Source organism: Symphalangus syndactylus, chromosome 3 (genome assembly GCF_028878055.3).
Source record: "Symphalangus syndactylus isolate Jambi chromosome 3, NHGRI_mSymSyn1-v2.1_pri, whole genome shotgun sequence".
NCBI classification, from domain to species: Eukaryota; Metazoa; Chordata; class Mammalia; order Primates; family Hylobatidae; genus Symphalangus; species Symphalangus syndactylus.
The window spans coordinates 88,289,516-88,310,954 of NC_072425.2; the positions used below are offsets into that span (position 1 = coordinate 88,289,516).

The 21,439-nt window shown below is 41.5% G+C and overlaps 1 pseudogene; it reads left to right on the forward strand.

The window, feature by feature from the left end:
• The first annotated feature begins 19,909 nt into the window (after positions 1 to 19,909).
• Positions 19,910 to 20,606, forward strand: LOC129478539 (large ribosomal subunit protein eL31-like; annotated as a pseudogene).
• The last annotated feature ends 833 nt before the right edge of the window (positions 20,607 to 21,439 follow it).

A 21,439-nucleotide genomic window follows, 5' to 3' on the forward strand; every position in this document is an offset into this window, starting at 1 on the left:
TCTAACAGTGGAATTGCTGACACAAAGTGGATGTTTAAAATTTTAATATATACTGTAAGATTACTGCATGAAAAAGTTTTTTATTTCATATAGTCACCCAGTAAGTGTGAAAGTGCTCATTTTCCTATAGTTTTACCAGCATAGATTATTCCAAACCTCATAAGTTACTACAGCTCTGATGGGTAAAGAATGTATTGACCTGACTGCTAGAGAGGTTGAGCATCTTTGCATTTGCTTACTGGCCATGTACAATTCCCCCTGCAGCAAACTGCCTGTTCATATTCTTGCCTCTTTTATTTTTTATAGTATTATTTGTATTTCTCTTACCCATTTTTAGGAGCTAAATGTATTTTGTAAGATTAAGGCTTTGCTTGTCATTTGTATTGCTAATATATTTTTCCAATATTTATTTATGTATTTATTTAGAGATGGAGTCTCAATCTGTTGCCCAGATTGGAGTGCAGTGGTGCAATCTCGGCTCACTGCAGTCTCCGCCTCCCAGGTTCAAGCGATTCTCCTGCCTCAGCCTCCTGAGTAGCTGGGATTACAGGCGCCCACCACCAAGCCCAGCTAATTTTCATATTTTTAGTAGAGATGGGGTTTCGCCATGTTGGCCAGGCTGGTCTCAAATTCCTGACCTCAGGTGATCCACCCACTTCAGCCTTCCAAAGTGCTGGGATTACAGGCATGAGCTACCACGCCTGGCCCCAATTTTATTAACTTTTATCTTTTGCCACATTTTTGGTATAATGTACTTTTAGCTCTATTTTAGAAAGGTTATTCTTAACCTAAATGAATGCTTTTCACAGTTTATTAAAACATATTTATATCCCAGCACTTAGGGAGGCCCAGGTGGGGGGATCACGAGGTCAGGAGTTCGAGACCAGCCTGACCAATATGGTGAAACCCCGTCTCTACTAAAAATACAAAAATTAGCTGGGCGTGGTGGTGTGTGCCTGTAACCCCAGCTACTCAGGAGGCTGAGGCAGGAGAATCGCTTGAACCTAGAGGGCGGAGGTTGCAGTGAGCCAAGATCACACCACTGCATTCCAGCCTGGGCGACAGAGTGAGACTCCATCTGAAAAACAAAACAAACAAACAAAAACATGTTTATATATGATATACATAGGGATATGTTACCTTTTGTACTATTTAGGCAGAATCCACTATAATAGGAGTGGATAATTGTTTTCTGCTTCCTCTACCTCCTACCCCTCCACCATAACCCCACCCATGCCCCTGGCATATGCACATAAATCCTAAATGCCTAGAAGAATGCCTGGCCCATGGTAAGCATTTGATACATACTTACTGAGTCAATGAATTTTAAAGTTTTATTAGAACTACACAAATAAAATGGAGTTATCCCATCACAGCAAAATTACAGCAATTTTTCTTTTTATCAGATTTGGAAAAAAAATGGAATGGCTGAATTAAAACATAAACTATGAAATTCACTAAGAAGGGGGCTAGAGGAGTGTATACCAGAGGAAGCACTTCCAATATTATTAACAGTCTCCCTAGCAGCTGCAGGCGTTGATTTTTAATGATAGTTATGGATTTTCTTAACTATCCAAGGGCAGCCAGTAATAATAACATTCAGGTTCTATTTCCTGATTTATTTTCATTGATAACATTTTTCGTCTCAAAAGAACTTGAGTCATAGGTAATAAAATAGTAAAATATAAATTGAAATAGAAAAAGCAGTTCCAATGAAAAAGAGAAAACAAACATGACCAATAGTGTCAATGTATATGTTTTATCTGAGCTTTAATTTTGACCCTGAGCTTCCTAGCAGCCACAGCAAATAGAGAAACATGGTTGGTTGTGTAATTTCATATCAGAAAGAAAAAAATTGCCGGTTTCTCAGAGATAGCAAAGCATTCCCTAGCTCTAAAGACTGATAGCTATTTCATGAATATCACTTGAATGTTAGGGCTACGACTTTGCCATTTCAGGTATTTAAAATGCTTGGAAGGGGGCACATGTTCTCAGTATCTCCTGAGGGCTGTGTCACAGGCAAAAAAATTGTTTAAAAAAAATGCTTGGAAGAATTAATTGTATTAAATTTAGGAAAGTAGTTTGAACTGCCGGTCGCGGTGGCTCACGCTTGTAATCCCAGCACTTTGGGAGGCCGAGGCAGGTGGATCACGAGGTCAGGAGATCGAGACCGCGGTGAAACCCCGTCTCTACTAAAAAAAATACAAAAAATTAGCCGGGCGTGGTGGCGGCCGCCTGTAGTCCCAGCTACTCGGAGAGGCTGAGGCAGGAGAATGGCGTGAACCCGGGAGGCGGAGCTTGCAGTGAGCCGACATTGCGCCACTGCACTCCAGCCTGGGCGACAGAGTGAGACTCCGTCTCAAAAAAAAAAAAAAAAAAAAAAAAAAGAAAGTAGTTTGAACTAATTAATAAATTACCTGCGTGAAATTATTTTTAAAATTTTTGTGTTTATTTTGAGATTAATAGAGCATTAATCAAATATTGAGTAAAAAATTATTATTTTATTCAAATACTTATAGACTTAAAAATTGACCAATAAGGTGTGAAAATTGGACTTGAAGGCCTGAGGGAAAAAACTGTGACTTTAATAAATCAAATGTTAATTTAAAACTGAAGGGTCTGTAAGTTTGTTATTCTAAACTGTTCAAAAGTCTCCCTTGGGATCAGTCATACCCCAAATCTCAGCACCATGCAATATACCCATGTAACCAACCTGCATATGTAACCCCCTGAATCTAAAATAAAAGTTGAAATTATTTAAAAACAAAAAAGAAGACAAAAGTTGCCCTGGGACATTTATAGAATTTATACCAACACCCTTAAAATAACTAAATGAATCAACTGGAAACTAGATATTTAAGAATTTCTGCCGTTGCCAGAGATTTTACTCTTTAGATTTTAATTCTTCTTTCTAATAACAAGAACAGTTGTGTACAAAGGCTACTCTGTTTTTTTGTTGTTGTTGTTGTTGAGACAGAGTCTGGCTCTGTCACCCAGGCTGTAGTGCAGTGGCGCAATCTCGGCTCACTGCAAGCTCCGCCTCCCAGGTTCACGCCATTCTCCTGCCTCAGCCTCCTGAGTAGCTGGGACTACAGGTGCCCGCCACCACGGCTGGCTAATTTTTTGTATTTTTAGTAGAGACAGGGTTTCACCGTGTTACCCAGGATGGTCTCGATCTCCTGACCTCGTGATCCGCCCGCCTCAGCCTCCCAAAGTGCTGGGATGACAGGCGTGAGCCACCGCGCCCGGCCAGGCTACTCTGTTTTTTAATAACACAGATTCTTAGTTTAAATACAGTAGTCAAACAAGGCTCAGAGGAACAAATATCAAGTTCGTGTATGAGTGAGTTCAAAGTTTAAAAATGAAGTATAAGGAAGATGGGAAGTATTCATTTTAAACTACTCAGGATTGTTTTCTGGTTTGTCAAGCCACTACCCTTTAAGCCTACTCATATTTCTGTGGGGCCATGAAAATACAAATTTTTTTAGAGTATCATTAATAGAGTTCATGCAGCTTGGCTAATAGCCATTCCAAAATGAGTGAAGTCAAGTAGGGTAAAACTTAGCTGGCTTTGAAACCAGGCAAGCAAGGATTACCATCTCAGTTCTCAAGTGAGTTACTTAACCTCTCAGAGTTTCCTCATTAGTATGTAAAAATCTTCATCATAATTTCTACCATATAGAGTTATTAAGAAAGTAAGAAAGTTAAATAAGGTAATCTCGATGGCAGGTACTTAATAATTAATTTGAATTTCTTTCCTTCTGGTTTACAGTGTTTATACCATCTTTCATGAAAATTAAACCTTGATTTTGCTGTTCCCCTGTAGGTAGTGAGCAAATAATAGCTTCTCGGGTCATCAGCCTTTTTGGGCTTTAGGGTCTATATACATTTTTGCTTTTTAAAAGCAATTTACTATAAAGCTTACGGAAAGCAGTTCAAATTTAATGTAAGAGAGTGGAGAAGTCTCCTCTTATCTCCAAAACAATCTGAACTCTGAAGTTTACTAACTTCTAGACCTAAAAGACTTGAGTTTGTCTAACAAAAGGAAAAGGCATTAGGGGAGATGAGAAGGGCTCTTTAAGGTAATGTAGAAGAAAAGTAGGAGGAGAAGAAGGGCTGGGATGCAGGGGAGAGAGTGTGGCAAGGACAGCAGCAAGGCTGAAAACGGCAGGCATACATGGTTTGGCTTCCCTCCAACGGGGCATATCACCTGAGTGTCGCTTGTGCACTCAAGGAACATGATACAGGAGTTGGGGTGCTTCTCCATCTCTACACACCAGGGAAGGTAACGAGTTCCTAGACAAAACAGATGGAATATTGGGAAAAAAACAAAAACAGAAGGCAAAAGGTTGAGAGAAATCCATGTAGAAAAGGATATAAATGGCAAATGTGACCAAAAAAGAAAAAAATACATATAATTATCCTGTTCAATGAGCTCTGCCCACAAAGATTTTTTTCCGAAGGTGGTAAGTGGTTCGAGAAAATTTGGGTTAAAGTATGATTATGAAAGGGGCTAATGCCTGTCACACATTTTAGACACAGTGGTGTTTTGTGCGAGGACACTTGTAGGTGTGCTGTCTTCTGAGATAATGTGTCTGTAATATGCCAAGAAGCCTTCTTGTTAAGTCCTGCCAAATCTTTGGCTAACTCCTGACAGATCATATGAATGTGAACAACATAACCAAAAGAAAAGTAGGCAGCATTTCTCAGGACTATGAAGGCTGGGGTGGAAATACAATCAGGGTACCATGTAATCGGGCAAGTTGCAACAGTGAGTCAAATATAATATCAGTAATACATTTCCGTAGTGATTAATGCAAAGTCCTCAACAAATTAGTATAGCAGTAGGGTTGCTTTGTTCTGTCAGTCAAGCCAAATCCAGAATGTTTTTTAAGAAGGACATCAGCAACTGGAAGAAAAGATGGGCCAGGATGGCAAGAGATGAGAATGGTTCTAAGGATGGTGGATGATTTTGGAAAGGGTACTGTAACAGTCTTCAAATACTTCAGGCCTATTCATGAAGAAAGATTAGGTTTACTTTAGGTACAGCAGATCCTCAGATAACACTGTTTCATTCAACATTGTTTTATTATAACACTGATGAGAAAAAGAAATGAATTCCCAGCAAGGCCACTCTGTGTGGAGTCTGCATGTGCTCCCCATGACTGTATGGGTTTTCTGCAGTCCTCTGGTTTTCCTCCCACATCCCAAAATTGTGCCCATTAGGTAAATCGTCATATCTACATGGTCTTGGTGTGAGTGAGTGTGGGTGTGTGTGAGTGCATTCTGCCACAGGAAGGCATCCAGTCCAGGGTTAGTTCCCACCTTTGCTCTGAGCTTTGAGGATAAGCTCCAACCACCTTTGACTCTGAACTGAAATAAGCAGGTAAACATTATATTGTTTTATTAATCTTTCTTAAATGTATATATAGCTCACATTTATTTCAATGTTTAATATTAGAAGTGTCTGGTCTTGCCCTGACCCCAGGCTTCAGTGCAGTGGCACGATCATGGCATCGTAGGCTGGAACTCCAGGGTTCAGGTGATCCTCCAGCCCCAGCCGCCCAAAGTGCTGGGGTGACAGGTGTGAGCCACCATGCCTCGCCTGTTTGGGGTCTTTATTTAAGTTTGGCGATGTTTTTGTGACCAGAATTATGCCATAGAAACTTAACACTTGTTTATATGAATTAGCCTGTGGTAAAATTGGTTTGTTGTTTCTCTTAAAGTCACAGTTTCCAAGAACCTATTGATGATGTTAAGTAAGGACTTATTGTAGTTTCAGAGGACTGAACTAAGATCAATAAATGGATGTTGGCAGGAGGTAGATTTTGGCCCAATATAAAAAGATCTTCTAGGTTGGAGAGATGTTGGTAAAAGGATAAATAATTTAAATGAATAAATCCTAAAGAATTAGAATGATCTGAAATGAAACAAACTCTCTTGAGGTGGTGAGCTCGTCTGAATCAGAGGCGTTCAAGCACAGCCTCAACTATGACTTATTGGGAATGTTGTAAAAGAGGATTTATGCATCTGACAGCAGCAGGAGCAGACCCAAATTCTGTATAGACCAAAGTTTTTAAGGTTGGGGGGCACTTTTTCCAAACAAAGGATACAAAATTATGAATAAAAATAGATACAGAGGCTTGGAAGGCACTTTTGCAAGTGAATGATGGTCCTTGAAACTTAAGCTTCGATAGCTTTGCAGTAAATTCATATCAAGGAAGTCAGTGGATATCAAACAACTGTGAGATTTAAATTGTTTCTAAATAATGAATAATTCTTCTTTTTTTTTTTTTTTGGAGACGGAGTCTTGCTGTGTTGCCCAGGCTGGAGTGCGATGGCATGATCTCGGCTCACTGCAACCTCCACCTCCTGGGTTCAAGCCATTCTCCTGCCTCAGCCTCCCAAGTAGCTGGGATTACAGGTGCCCACCACCATGCCTGGCTAATTTTTTTGTATTTTTAGTAGAGACGGGGTTTCACTATGTTGGCCAGGCTGGTCTCGAACTCCTGACCTTGTGATCTGCCCACTTCAGCCTCCCAATGTGCTGGGATTACAGGTATGAATAATTCTTCTTAATTTTAAAATAATTATCCTGTTATCTCTGAGACAGCATGAAGGTAGTGAAAAGAGAAAGGAAATGAAGTAAGACACACCTAGCTTCCTATCCTGCCTCAGCCAGGAAACCTTGAGCAAACTACGTGATCTCTTTGAGCCTCAATTCCTTTAACTGTAACATTGAAGTGATGATGTCTATCTTGAAATATTTGAGGGGAAAAATTAAATAAAAGTGTGTATGTAAAGTGCTGATATATAGAAGTTGTGCAATTCATGATAGCTAAACTGAAGGACTAATAAGATTTGGGTAGTCATAAGGATAAGATATTTAAAGATGTCATTTGGAGTTATCGTGTCATCAGGAAGATAACAAATAATCTTATTGTACATCCTCGAATTTAAGGCATAAGACAAGGTTCATAAAATGTCACCAAGCTGTGATAATCATATTAGGCTTCCTTCAGCCAATTCTAGCTTGTGAATAGACTGGAAAAAAATCACTCACATAACTGGTTGGCCAAGATAAGAACCTTTGTACTCTTCGTTCCTTCTTTCTTTCAAAGTTTGGGATCAGAATCAAGGACTGGGGCATTTCTTGTCACTCTGTATCCAAGAAGCAAGTGGCCAGGTTTAAGTGTACATAGATGGGCCACATTATCAAGGAGGTAGTAGGCTGGCAGGAAACTGTATATCATGCAGCTCTAGGACACCATTCATCTAGAAGACTGTATTCAAATTGAACTCCTCAGTCCAGCAGAGATGGTATCACTTGGGAGCTTGTTAGAAATGCAGAATCTCAGCCCCACCCATGTGTTTTAATGAAATTTCCAGGTGATTAGACACACAGCAAAGTTTGAGAAGTGCTAAACTAAACAACGATGTCCATGGCTCCCCCCGGCCCACAAACTTCCGTAGTGCTCTGCAGTTCTGAGGATCCCTCCCTTGGGTTCTTGGAATGCATTTTCTCTTTTTTTTTCTTTTCTTTTTTTTTTTTTTTTGAGACTCTATCATCAGGCTGGAGTGCAGTTGCGTGATCTCGGCTCACTACAACCTCCGCCTCCCGGGTTCAAGCGATTCTCCTGCCTCAGCTTCCTGAGTAGCCGCGACTACATGCACGCGCCACCACGCCCAGCTAATTTTTTGTATTTTAGTAGAGATGGGGTTTCACCATGTTGGCCAGGATGGTCTCGATCTCCTGACCTCATGAACCGCCCACCTCGGCCTCCCCAAGTGCTGGGATTACAGGCGTGAGCCACCGCGCCCAGCCTGAATGCATTTTCTTTTATAAGGTCAGAAAGGTAAGAAGGAGTGAGGGGCTGACCTTCTTTTCCTAAGAAAAGGCCCAATCTGCCTGATTCTTACTGACCTTTCATTCTGTGGGTTCTCTTCCTTTCATGCAACTCATGAGACAAGGTAGTTCAAACTTGAGGGCAAGTTATACTTTGCAGAAGGTCCAGGCATCTCTGGCTACCACATTCCCTTCTAAGAGGTGGAAGAGGAACGATGGGGCCAAGGGTTGGTTCTTACTCCAGAGAGAGGCCCAGATTCTCTAAACCAATTCTCTTTCTTTTTCTCTCTCTTCCCTCCTCTTCATCATCATCCTTTTTCTTTTCCTCTCTCTATCAGCTGGACAAAATAAGCCAGGGAGCAAATTCAGTGGGAACGACTCCTGCCCTAGGAAGACCTAGATGACAGGCTCAACCAGTGTTGGAGCTCACTATCTTATCTTTTACAAGCTAATCAATATGTTCCAGATCCACCTTTCCTAACCTTGGCTGTGGCCTTGAGGAAAAGGGGAAAGAGGAAGAGAAACATATTAGGCATGTATTATTTTTAAACCTCTAGACTAAACAAAATGAATCCTCTATTTGTCCTAGCACAGCTTCTCAGGATGCATTGACATTTGGGAAGGCTCATTTAGTACAAAAAGACATGCCTTTGTTGCCAGTGACTATGTGCCTGTTAATTACAAATACTTAGCACTTACTGTGTTATATATAAGCACTTTACATGTATTGACTCATTTAATCCCACATTAGCTCTATAAGTTAGGTGTTATAGTTGTTCTCATTTTACAGATGTGAAAACAGAGGCACTCCGAGTTTTAATAATTTGCAAGATTACCCAGAAAATAGAGGGTAGGGAGTGGGGATTTGAACCCAAGTGCCTGGTGCCAGAAACCTTGCTCTTAACCTGCCTCTGACACTTGTCTCCCAGGAACCCTGCAAAGAGAGTTGTTTGGTTGGCATGTTCCTGCTCCTCCAGCCAGTTACCATCCTAATCGCATTACCATTCCCTACAGAGCTCCTTTGTCAAAGCACAGCCACAGATTTTAAATCACGAAGGATGTGTCTGACTTTGGTGAATGCGGCTGTTTGTTTACTAGACCAACCAGATTTACAGATGAGAAAAGGAAGCATATCATAGGCTCAGAAAGACTTCCTACAGCACCAATAGTTTTTTTTTTTAACAACAAGAAAACCCTCAACAACGAAAAAACATAAAAAAGAAAAGAAATATGAAGGCCGCATAAGATAATTAGGGTAATCCAACCAAAGAGAGACAAAGAGTTACTCTTTTCCTAAAGCGAATTTTCTAAGGGTAAGATTTTCAAAACGGAACCAATTAAATGTATTTCCTGTTCTCACCCACAGCTCCTTGCTTTGGGTAAGCAAGTATGCTGTTTACAAAGTACTTTCACAGATGTTTACTCTCTGATCTTCACAGCACCCCAAAGAGGTTGAGTATCTTGCCTAAAATAACACAAACTAAGTGGCAGAGTTTAGACTGCAGCCTGGTGTTCTGAGGTAGAGAAGCAGCTTCACTGCTTGCTCTCTGTTCTTCAGTGATAAAAGAAGAGTGGAAAGACATGTGAATCTCATGCTTTAAATTTGGAAATTTCCAGTCACACAGAAATAACAGCTAGCAAGTTATCAAGGGCTTCACCATTCACCAGATGCTGACCTAAGAATGTCACATGGTGTAATTTGTTTAACCACCAAAATAGATCAGTGAAAAGCCTGTTATAATCCACATTTTGCAGATGAAGAAACTGAGGTATGGAAAAGTTAAATGACTTGCCCAGGCTCATCATTCTAGCAAATGGCAGAGCTAAGACTCCAACCAGGACGCCTCTTTCCAGAGCTGTTCACTTATTACCAAGCTCTCCCATCTCTGCTGAAAAATTAAGATCAAATTGACAGAGAACTCAACATCATTAGTTCTCAGAAACATCTGTGATGGAAAAGGGAGAGTACAGAACATGTTTGTAGTGGGAAGAAATATTATTACAGTACTCACATGTTAAATAATCATTTGAAAGTACACAGGATTATCAGTTAGGTGTCAGCATGGAATATTAATGATTAATAAAGTGTATCAACTTATATAATCTGAATATCTTCCTGTGTAAGGAGCTATGTGGAGTGATGGGGGCTCCAAAGACAAGCAAAAGGTGCTCCTGGCTTCAAGAAGCCCACAGGGAAGCTGGAGAGATGACAACCCATCATCACAAGAGAAGTTATACAACCCAGAAACCATAAATAAAAGTTCAATTGAAGCCATAATTGAAGAGATGTCACAAGGCAGTAGGTGATTAATTGCAAAATGAATTCTCCAGTCAATAACTGTAATGGGAGTTTAAGGCAAGGAGCAATCCCTCCAGGCTGGGGCTGTGAGAGAAAACTTTGTCAGGGAGCTTGAGCTTGAATTGGATCTTGAAGGATGCCCAAAATGTGAATAGCTGTAGGGTGGGAGGGGAAAGGAATTCCAGACAGAACAGTGTAGGTGAGCAGAGGTGTAGAAGCAGGAAAATACTGGGAATGCACATTTGAGGTGGGAAAAACAAACAGGAGGCCTGACCGGACCTGACATAACTCCAGGGCCAACCCCTCAACCCTTGGAGCTGCTGCTGTGGAAAACACTTCATAAGGCACCCTGGTACTATCCAATCTCGAACCATCCACCTGTTTTCTGCCTGCCTTCCTACTTCCAGGCCAGGGAGCCCTTGGTAACACATGCAGCCACAAGATGGGCAAATCCTTCCAAAAATCTTGTGTTCTTCCCACACTCGTGCCTGTTGCTGTTTCTCATGTGAATTCCTTGAGAAGTACAATCAACTCAGGCAGCCTGTTAGGAATATATCTTTTGGAAAGCCAGAAAATTTTACCATACTTCCCATCCCTGTCTTTATTCTTGGAGACTTTCTTAAACGCAGGTTTCTCCTGTTACAGTAGGTAGCTAGTCAGACATGAGCAGGGCAGGACAGAGCACAGCCGCCTGCCTCCACCAAGAGGCAGCCTCCACAAAGATGTCTGGTTGAACAGCCAGCAGGTGATGGTCAAGCAGTTGTTAAACTGTTTCTCTAAAATAATAATTGGTCACAGCTGGCACCAGGGAAAGGCAGTCTCCCATTATCTAGAAACACCTGAAACTGGTGATTAGCAGCTTCCCGATAAGATCTCAGGAGTTGGGTGAGTGGACTCAAGCATGCCCACAAAGAGGCAAAATGGCAGAGTGTAACTGGTATATCACCTTCCTCTAGGAGCACTGCACCGGTAAGGAAAGAACGCCTCAAGTGAGCATGCGTGCAACCTCAGTAAACATACTGTGCATGCAGCCCCTCCCAGGTGCTGGCCAACCACTATGCATGTGGACAGCCCACCCCAAGGGAATGATCAGGGGAGGAGGATGTCGTCATATAAACCCCAAGTCAAAGGTCAAACCATGCACTTGATCTCTCAAGTCACCTGCTTGGTCCTCTTCCAAGTGTACTTTACTTCCCTTTGTTCCTGCTCTAAACCTTTTAATAAATTTTTGCTTCTGCTCTAAAGCTTGCCTGGGTCTCTCACTTTACCTTATGCCCCTGGATTGAATTCTTCTTTCTTCTGAGGAGGCTGCAGACCCATGTGGATTAGCCGCTGCTAACATCCACTCTGCCTGTGTGTCCCATACTGCTCCAGGCTTCCCATCAGCAACCTATGCCCACAGGTCCACCTACACCTCCCAGGGTGCCCACTGGAAGGCCCCTGCATGGTGACAACAGCCTGACATGCTCACATTCTTCCCTCCCTATGGCTTCCCTCAATGGAAACATTTCTCTGAGTTATCTCACATACAGCACGTAGGGTCAGAGGCCTGCTCACAGCCATTGCCACTGCCTTCATTCAAAAAAATAGCCTTTATGCCTGCTATGGATATAGCAGTGAGCAGAATGATCAAAATCCTGCTGTCTGGTAGTTTACATCCTTTGGGAGTGGTTAACTGGGGAAAAAAAGTAAATGTATGTAAAGTTCAGTGGTGATGAATGCAAGGGAGAAAATCTAAACAGGGATGTAGAGTAGGGACTACCTGTGGAGGTGGCACAGGAGGAAACTAGGAAGGGGACAGCTAAGCAGAGATCTGAAGGAGATGAGGGAGCCACTAGGGGAAGAGCTTTCCAGACATGAGGGAGAGCAAGTGCAAAGGGCTTGAGATGGTCACAAGTTTTGTCAGGTTTGCGGATGGCAAGGGAGTCAGTCTGGCTGGAGCAGGATAGGCAAGGAGTAAAGTGGCAAGAGATAAAGTCAGAAAACAGGGTAGGCTAGTCAGGGAAGGCCATGGTGAAGATACTAGGGGTACTCAGTGAGAGGTGGGATGCCACGGGAGGCTTTGAGTAGAGGAGTGCAGTATCATATGACATCTATTTGGTCTTTGTCCCCAGTTCCTGTCACAAAGCTCCTGAAGCCCTTGGAATTTTCTGAGTGACAGGAATGTCTCTTTTCAAAATGAACCCCTTTCTATAACACCTGAGCTTATGCTAATGGAGTGGCTTAAGGTGAAGCCTCTCTTAGACAACCTCAGAATGGGGCCAGTCACCAGAAAGACCAAATAGAAGATTAGAGGGTTAGAACTTTCAGCCCCACCTACTAACATCTGGGATAAAGGGAGCGGAGTGCTGGAGATTAAGCTCTCTGAAAACTCCAACTAGAATTGATAAGCTTATGGCTGCTCAGTATGTGGAGGTGATGGGAGGGTGGCATGCCCAATGAGGGCATGGAAGCTCCACTCTGCTCTCCACACATACCTTGCCCTATCCATCTCTTCATCTGGCTGTTCATCTGTATCCTTGATAATGTCCTTAATAATCAACCAGCAAATGTAAGTAAGTGTTTCCCTGAGTTCTGTGAACACTCATAGCAAATTAATTGAATTCAAGGAGGAGGCCATGGGAACCCCAGTTTGTAGCCAAGTCTGTCAGAAGTAGAGGTGATGGCCTTTTGCTTGTGACTGGTGTCTAAAGTAGGGTGCAAGTCTTGTGGGACTGAGCCCTCAACCTGTGGGACCTGACACTGTCTCCAGGTAAATAGTGTCAGAATTGAATTGCATTATAGGACACACAATTAGTGTCTTTTGGAGAATTGCTTGGTGAATGGAAAACAAAAACAAAAAACCCAAACATCTGGTCACAGAAGTGTTCTGTGTTGAGTGTGAGAGAGAAAAACAGAGAAAAAAATGTTTTCCTTTATAAGGAGTAACATGGTCAGAAATACATACAAAAAAAAAGTTTCACCCAACTGCTAGATGATAGATGCAGGGAAATAGGTTCAGAATGATTCTTCTTCCACTATTTTATAAAAATTCTGCATCTGTAAGTAAGGTCATGCCATTCAGTTGTCGCACACTCTCCATGTGACTGTCACCTTCATACCTCTACTTCCTCATTGTCAGTCACTGAAGACCTCAGCCCTGGTTTCCTCTTCTCAAGACTTGCCATCAAACAGAATTTTTTCATACTTGGGTCCTCCATTCAACTGATTGTCTTCTTAGCTCATTGACTTTATTCCAAATATCTCCACATCTTTTTCCCAATTAGCCATTCAGTCTCATTGCTAGGTCAAAACTCTACCTTCACCTGGAATTTGATCTACTTTTGAAATCATTAAGTAAACATTCCATTTTCAAATTCCAATTGCCTGCCTTTGCAGTTTTCTTGCTTATTTACTCCTAATTCAGGTATTCCCCAGCTTCATGGAAAACACCAGTTCATTTCCTGTTCACTCTAACTCAATCCTTCCTACTCAGTCCTTCTACAGTCATTATGGCTATTTCAAACATTCTTCACACTTTGCAAACCCTTCATCCTACTTGCCCCCTCAGTGACTTTGAAAATGAAATGCGTCAAACTCCTGTCACCCTGTTTACCACGCTCATCCCTCCTTCTTTCTTCAAATCCCACAGAATGAGGCTAATACTTTCATCTTGCTCAGTTTCTCAGCCTCTCCCACCTTAGGCACTTGCTCCACAGCTGTCCCTGCTCTCAGGACTCTGGCTTCTTCCCTTCAGTACTTAGTCATTTTCACATCTTTCTTACTTTGGAAACACACACACAAATAACCCCAAGCACTCTACCAAACCACACCCCTTTTTCTTCTTGCCTTATCTTTTGCTCCTCTTCACAGCCAAACTTATTGGAAAAGTGTTCTATTCCCTTTTTTGTCCTCAGCCTTCCTTCCCATTCAATTTTGCTCCCGCTTTATTCCCTAAGATTGCCCTTGATATTCACCAATTTCCCTCTCCAGGCTTCAACACTCTGCACTCACCATTACTGAAGCGGCCCAAAGACAGGCCAAGCTCATGTCTGGTATACTCTTTCCTCCACTGCAGTAGACTAACTTCTGTTCATATTTCTTGTTTCAGGAACTCTCAAGGCTTCAGGGAAGCTATTGCTAACACACCATACCCTCCAAATTGCTGGGTAAGATGCCCTATGTGCTGTCATGGCATCTTGTACTTGCTAACATATGCCCATGGCCAACAGACAAAATGGGCCACCTGTGGCTAAAGGAGCTGCTCAAAGTTAAAACATGAGAATGAGGCAGCCATGACTAGGTGAGGGAGCAGTCACCTACTCTGTGTTCTTGGCTACAGTCAAGCCAAATCAGTTCCTATTGTCAGAGTCAAGATAGACTACAGCTGAAAATTCCCCAACTGACCACCAACAGACCACCTGGTGTCAACCTACCACTTGGTGAAACCTACCACCTGGAACCAGCCACTTAAGAAAGACTAATTATTTGGGGCTTAAAAGTCATCCAATCAAGATCCTATTCCTCCCTCCCTTTCTCTCCCTCCCTTCCCTTTCCCTCCCTTTCACTCCTTGCTCTGCCTTTATATAATAATCCCTAACTCTTCATCCTCCCCCACCCCACTTTGGACCACATTTTTGTTTGCACTGAAGGCTTGTATCTTTCCAACTGCAGACTGCTTTTAGAAAATAGAGTTCTCAAAAAAAAAAAAAAAAAAGAAAAAAGAAAATAAAGTTCTTCCTTTTTTCTCTAAGGATCTCATGGTCTTTTGTTAACACGCTTAATCCTTATTTACATTTATCACATTGTATGGACACTTTACTCATGAGCCTCCCTTGCTAGACCATAAGCTATTGGGGTCAAGGTCAATCTATATGACAATTCTTTGTGTATGCCTGGGTTGTTTCTGTTTGATACATGCTCCTTTAAATTAAGTATACAGCTAAAGGTGAATTACGAGTAATGGCATATGGAACTTGCATTTTTTCTCTGATATTAAAAAGTAATTGAAAGTGTTCAACCAAAGGAGTGGCTTGATCAAAAGTCTAATTTTGTAATAATCTCTTTTACTCCCTGGTTCTCTTTGCCTCTATCAACCATCTCATTTCATGGAGCTGTCAAAGGACAAAATTCCAAAAAATGTAGTGTAAAAATCTCAGTTGGCTTTATTTGTGGTTCTAAAATAGAGCAACACTTCATTCTATAAAATATAATGTATTCCAGTGAGCTGAGCAGAAGAGTTTGGCTTCATAGAGAAGGGCTGAAGAAAGCAGAAGCAAAGAACAAAGAGTATGTTAATTACTCTTAGAATAATAGGAAAATAACTAGTTAACATTAGGTTATTTCAGGCTCCTTTATAAATAATTAATTAATGTTTAGAGGTGGGGTCTTGCTGCATTGCAGGGCTGGTCTTGAACTCCTGGGCTCAAGGATCGTCCCACCTCTGCCCAGGATACCTTTTTTATTGCAAAGGAAATTTCATTATCATACCAGTTGAAGATTTAAACTGATCTGTTTGGGAAATTGGCTGTTATTTCTTTCTCCTAATTTCTTAGAAAGTCAGATAATAACTTAGTTGGGGTTTGGTGATGTGGAACTTTTAGCATGGGTGACTTCATTTTGATTTTTAGTCTGTTCTAAAATGTAGAATCTTAGTCCAAAACAATGGTTTCCTAGAATTTTTATTTGACAGGGCTCTATGAAATTCCTATTCTACTGTGTGCAAAATTACGCTCACCCTCGAAGTCTTTCTATTTTCCAAAATAGGAAGTAGAGGAAGATAAGTTGGATAGAGAAGGAGCAATGTTGGGTATTTACATTTGAAATGTGTGTGGGATAATCAGGTAGAAATGTCCAGTGGGTAGCTGAGTAACTGCTTCTGATGCTTAGGAGAGGTCTGAGCTAGGGACATGTAATTTGGACTCATCAGAAAATGAGAACGTGTGTGTGCTCACCAAGGGAGAGCGTGGAAAGAGAAAAGTAGAGGGCTGACATGTGGAGCCCTTAAGGACACAGCATGTGGAAATGGACCCAGGAAGAAGATTGGCTGCAGAAAGTAAAGTATAAGGGACTGGTCAGAGAAGAGGGAAAGAACCCAGGAAAGGCCTATGGTGGCCTAGGTCTAAACCCCAACCTTGTTCTTTGTGCAAGCCCTCCAGCCTGTTCATTCTCCCTGGCCTCCAGACTCTGAGATGAAGGCTACAGAACTCTGCCGCTGCTGCTGCCTTGACACTCCACACATGCAGGCAATCTAATTTTAATCAGTTTCTCACCACTGGATAGAAGTAGTTTATCTTTGACCAATTCGTATCACATTAATCCCAATAGCTATTCTAAATCTCCACTCTCCCAAGAATTGTAATCATTCTCTCTCTCTCTGTTTTTTAAAATAATAGCTTTATTAAGATATAACTCATATACAATTTACACATTTAAACTTTTAAAATTTAAAAATTAAAATAATTTGATAATTAAAAAATTTAATGATTCTTAGCATATTCACAGATTTGTATAACACTACTACAATAAATTTTAGAACATTTCATCACCCCAGGCCAGGTGCAGTGGCTTATGCTTGTAATCCCAGCACTTTGGGAGGCCGAGGCAGGAAGACCACCTGAGGTCAGAAATTGGAGACCAGCCTGGCCAACATGCAAAACCTCGTCTCTACTTAAAAAATACAAAAATTAGCCAGGCATGGTGGTGCACACCTGTAATCCCAGGTACTTTGGAGGCTGAGGCACAAGAATCACTTGAACCTGGGAGGTGGAGGTTACAGTGAGCCGAGATTGCACCACTGCAGTCCAGCCTGGGTGACAGAGCGAGACTCCATCTCAAAAACAAACAAATGAATAAAAAAGAGAACATTTTATCAACCCCAAAAAGAAATTCTGTTCCCTTTAGCCATCACCCTGTTCTAGCCAATCACTAATTTACTTTTCATCTATATAGATTTGTCTACTCTGACTGTTTCTTATAAATAGAATTGTAAAATATGTGGTCTTTTGTGACTGACTCGTTTTTCTTAAGATAATGTTTTAAGGTTTATCCATGGCACAGCATTACTGTAAAATATGAAATATATTTGGCCTTTGTCCTTAATTCCTGGCACAAGAGCATGTCTTTCTGTTATTCATTATTAGCCCCTTTTGACCACTCCTGAGTTTATGCTAAACTTAGAGTGGCCATCCCTAGATAACCTGAGAATGGGAATGGTCACCATAAAGACCCAGTGATTAGAGGGTTAGAACTTTCAGCCCCACCCACTGATCTCTGGGAAGTGTGTTTGGGAGGGAGAGTGCCTATAGATAAACTCTATAAAAACTCTTGAACAATAAGATTTGATGAGTTTCTGAGTTGCTGAACACACGGAGGTGCTGGGAGAGTGTCATGCCCAAAGAGGGCATGGAAGCTCTGCATTCTGACTCTCAATCTTACCCTATCCATCTCTTCTTCTGGCTGTTCATCTGCATCCTTCATCATATCCTTTATAATAAACTGGTAAGTGGGTTTCCCTGAGTTCTGTGAGCTGCCCTATGGTATTGGTCCATTTTGCATTGCTGTGAAGGAATTCCTGAGACTGGGTAATTCATAAAGAAAAGAGATTTATTTGGCTCATGGTTTGTAGGCTATATAAGCATGGCACCAGTAAATGTTTGGCTTCTGGTGAGACCTCAGGAAGCCTTTACTCATGGTAGAAGGGGGAGGGGGAGCAGGTGTGTCACATGGTGTGAGAGGGAGCAAGAGAGAGAGGGGGAAGGTCCCAGATTCTTTCTAACAATCAAATCTCATAGTAACTCATTACCATGGGGAGGGCACCAAGCCATTCATGAGGAATCTACCCCCATGAGCCAAACACCTCCTATTATGCCCTACCTCCAACATTGTGGATCACATTTTTAACATGAGATTTGGTGAGGAGAAATATCTAAACCATATCAGCTAGAAAATTAATCAAACCCAAGAAAGTGTTGTAAGAACCCTGATTTATAGCCTATTCATCAGAAGCATAGATTATGTCTATTACATGTGATTGGCATCTGAAATGGGGGTAGTCATGTGGGACTGAGCTCTCAATCTGTGGGATCTGACACTACCTCCAGGTAATCAGAATTGAATTGAGATATAGGGTACCCACACATCTGGTCACAGAAGTGTTCTGTGTTAAGTGTGTGAGTAGAGGGAAAAAATTTGTTTTTTTCCTTTACGGGCATGAATCAGAACCTCACTCGTTTTTATGAAGAAATACATCTGAATGATAGTTCATAGTATAGATATAACACATTTTGTTTTTCCATTCGTCAGTTGGTAACATTTGGGATATTTCCACCTTTTGGCTATTATTGAAACTGCATTTGCAAAATTATGACTGAGACAGTGAAAGAGATCCAACCTAATTGACTCCATCTTGCTTTTAACCTTTAAGCTGTCCTTGTTCCTTCCTGGGTGTAGGCTGAACTAACTTTGGGAGGAACTTAGTTTATAGTTTAAAACAAAGACGATAATAGCCCTTTCCTAAAACAAACCTCCTTCTTGCCTGGGGACTAGACTGCCTTTATAGGACTAACAAATTTGCCACGAGATTAGAAATTATGGCTTAGGAGACATGCAGCTGGAGGTTACAAGATTCTGACCTTCCCTAAACTGCTCCTAAGATCAGTGCTTGAGATATTTTGCAGACCCTGCACTTAATGGATCACCTGGCACCACCCAGATTGATAAACTGGCTCATCTGATCTTGTGGTCCTCACCTAAGAATTGACTCAGTACAAGAGGACAACTTCAACTTCCCATGATTTCATCTCTGACCCAACCAATCAGCGCTCTCGAATCACTGTCCTTCCCCGACCCACCAAATTATCTTTAAAAACTTTGATCCCCAAATGCTTTGGGAGACTGATCTGAGTAATAATAAAACTCTGGTCTCCTGCATAGCTGGCTCTGTGTGTATTACTCTTTCTGTATCTGTCTTGATAAATTGACTCTGTCTAGGCAGTGGGCAAGGTGAACCCACTGGGTGGTTACATTATGAATAATGCTGCTATGAACATTTGTGTACTAGTGTTTTAGTGGACATATATTTTCTTTCTCTTGAGTTTATACCTAGGAGTGGGATTGCCAGGTTATATGGTATATTAGTCCATTTTCATGCTGCTGATAAAGACATACCCAAGACTGGGAAGAAAAAAGGTTTAATTGGACTTACAGTTTCACATAACTGGGGAGGCCTCAGAATCATGGTGGGAGGTGAAAGGCACTACTTACATGGAGGCAGCAAGAGAAAATGAGGAAGATGCAAAAGCAAAAACCCCTGATAAAACCACCAGATCTTGTGAGGCATACTCACTACCACGAGAACAGTATGTGGGAAACTGCCCCCATAATTCCCTCCCCAAATATGTGGGAATTGTGGGAGTTAAATTCAAGCTGAGATTTGGGTGGGGACACAGACCCAAACCACATCATATGATGACTCTATGTTAAATTGTTTGAAGAACTAATTGCCACACTATTTTCCAAAGTGGCTGCCCCATTTTAAATTCCCATCAGCAGCATATGAAGGTTCCAATGTCTCCACATCCTTACCAATACTTGTTTTCTGTCTTTGATTTTAGCCATTCTAGTAGGTGTGAAGTGATATCTCATTGCGGTTTTGACTTGCTTTTCTTTGATGACTAATGATATTGAGAATCTTTTCATGTGTTTGTTGGCCATTTGTATACTTTTTAGGGATAAATGCTTGTTCAGAATCTTTGCCCTCTCCTTTCCAACGTGTGCCCAGCAGAATGGCTCCCACAAAGAAAGGTGGCAGCAAGAAAGTTCATTCTTCCATCAATGACGTGGTAACCTGAGAATACACCATCAACATTCACAAGGGCATCCATGGAGTGGGCTTCAAGAAGCCTGCCTCTCAGACACTCAAAGAGATATAGAAATTTGCCATACCAGGTGCTGTGGCTCATGCCTGTAATCCCAGCACTTTGGGAGGCTGAGGCACATGGATCACTTAAGGTCAAGAATTTGAGACCAGCCTGGCCAACATGATGAAACCTTGTCTCTGCTAAAAATACAAAAATTAGCTGGATGTGGTGGTGTGTGCCTGTAATCCCAGCTGCTTGGGAGGCTGAGGAAGGAGGATCACTTGAACACAGGAGGTGGAGGTTGCAGTGAGCCAAAATTATGCCATTGCAGTACAGCCTGGGTGACAGAGGGAGACTCTGTCTGAAAAAAAAAAGAAAAAGAAAAAGAAAAAGAAAAAGAAATTTGCCATGAAGGAGATGGAGATTCCAGATGAAGGGATTGATACCAGGCTAAACAAAGCTTTCCGGGCCAAAGGAATAAGGAATGTTCCATACTGTATCCATAAGCAGTTGTTCAGAAAAACGTAATGAGGATGAAGAATCACCAAGCAAGCTCTATACTTTGGTAACCTATGTACTAGTTACCACTTTCAAAAAATGTGCCACTGCAAATGAGAACTAACCACTGGTTGTCAAATCAAGTTATAAAACGGCTCTCTCTCTCTCTCTCTCACACACACACACACACACACACACACACACACACACACACACACTCTCTCTTTTTTTAAGAGATGATATGCCACTATGTTTGCTCAGGCTGGCATGCAGTGGCTATTCACAGGCATAATCATAGCATACTACAGTCCTGACCTCCCGGACTCAAGCAATCCTCCTGCCTCAGACTCTCGAGTAGCTGGGACTGCAGGCATATGCCACCGTACCCAGCTACTGCCCAGTTCTTAAGTGGGTTATTAATCTTTTTATTATTGAGTTGTAAGAGTTCTTTATATATTCTAAATACAAGACTCTTATCAGATAAATGTTTTCTCCCGTTACATAGCTGTAATCCCAGCTACTCGGGAGGGTTTACAAAATGATGTCCTTTGTAGCACAAGAGTTTTAAATTTTGTCCAATTTAGCTATTTTTTCTTTAATTGGCTGTGCTTCTGACATATTTAAAAAATCATTGCTTAGTCCAAGATCATGATTACCCACTACATTTTCTGCTAAGAGTTGTTCTAAGTCTGTTTCCTCTTCTCCGAAGTGGAGCAAGTTAATAAAAACACTTACCTTATAGTAATGTTTTAATGCTCCACTAAGTTAATGTTTGTCTAAGCTCATAACACATCTGGCACATGTAAGTGCTCTATAAATGTTAGTTCTTAGAGACCACCAAGTGTAGCTTCCCAGTACTTCTTATTTTTATTTTTATTTTTTGAGATGGAGTCTCGCTCTGTCGCCCAGACTGGAGTGCAGTGGCGCAATCTCGGCTCACTGTAAGCTCTGCCTCCC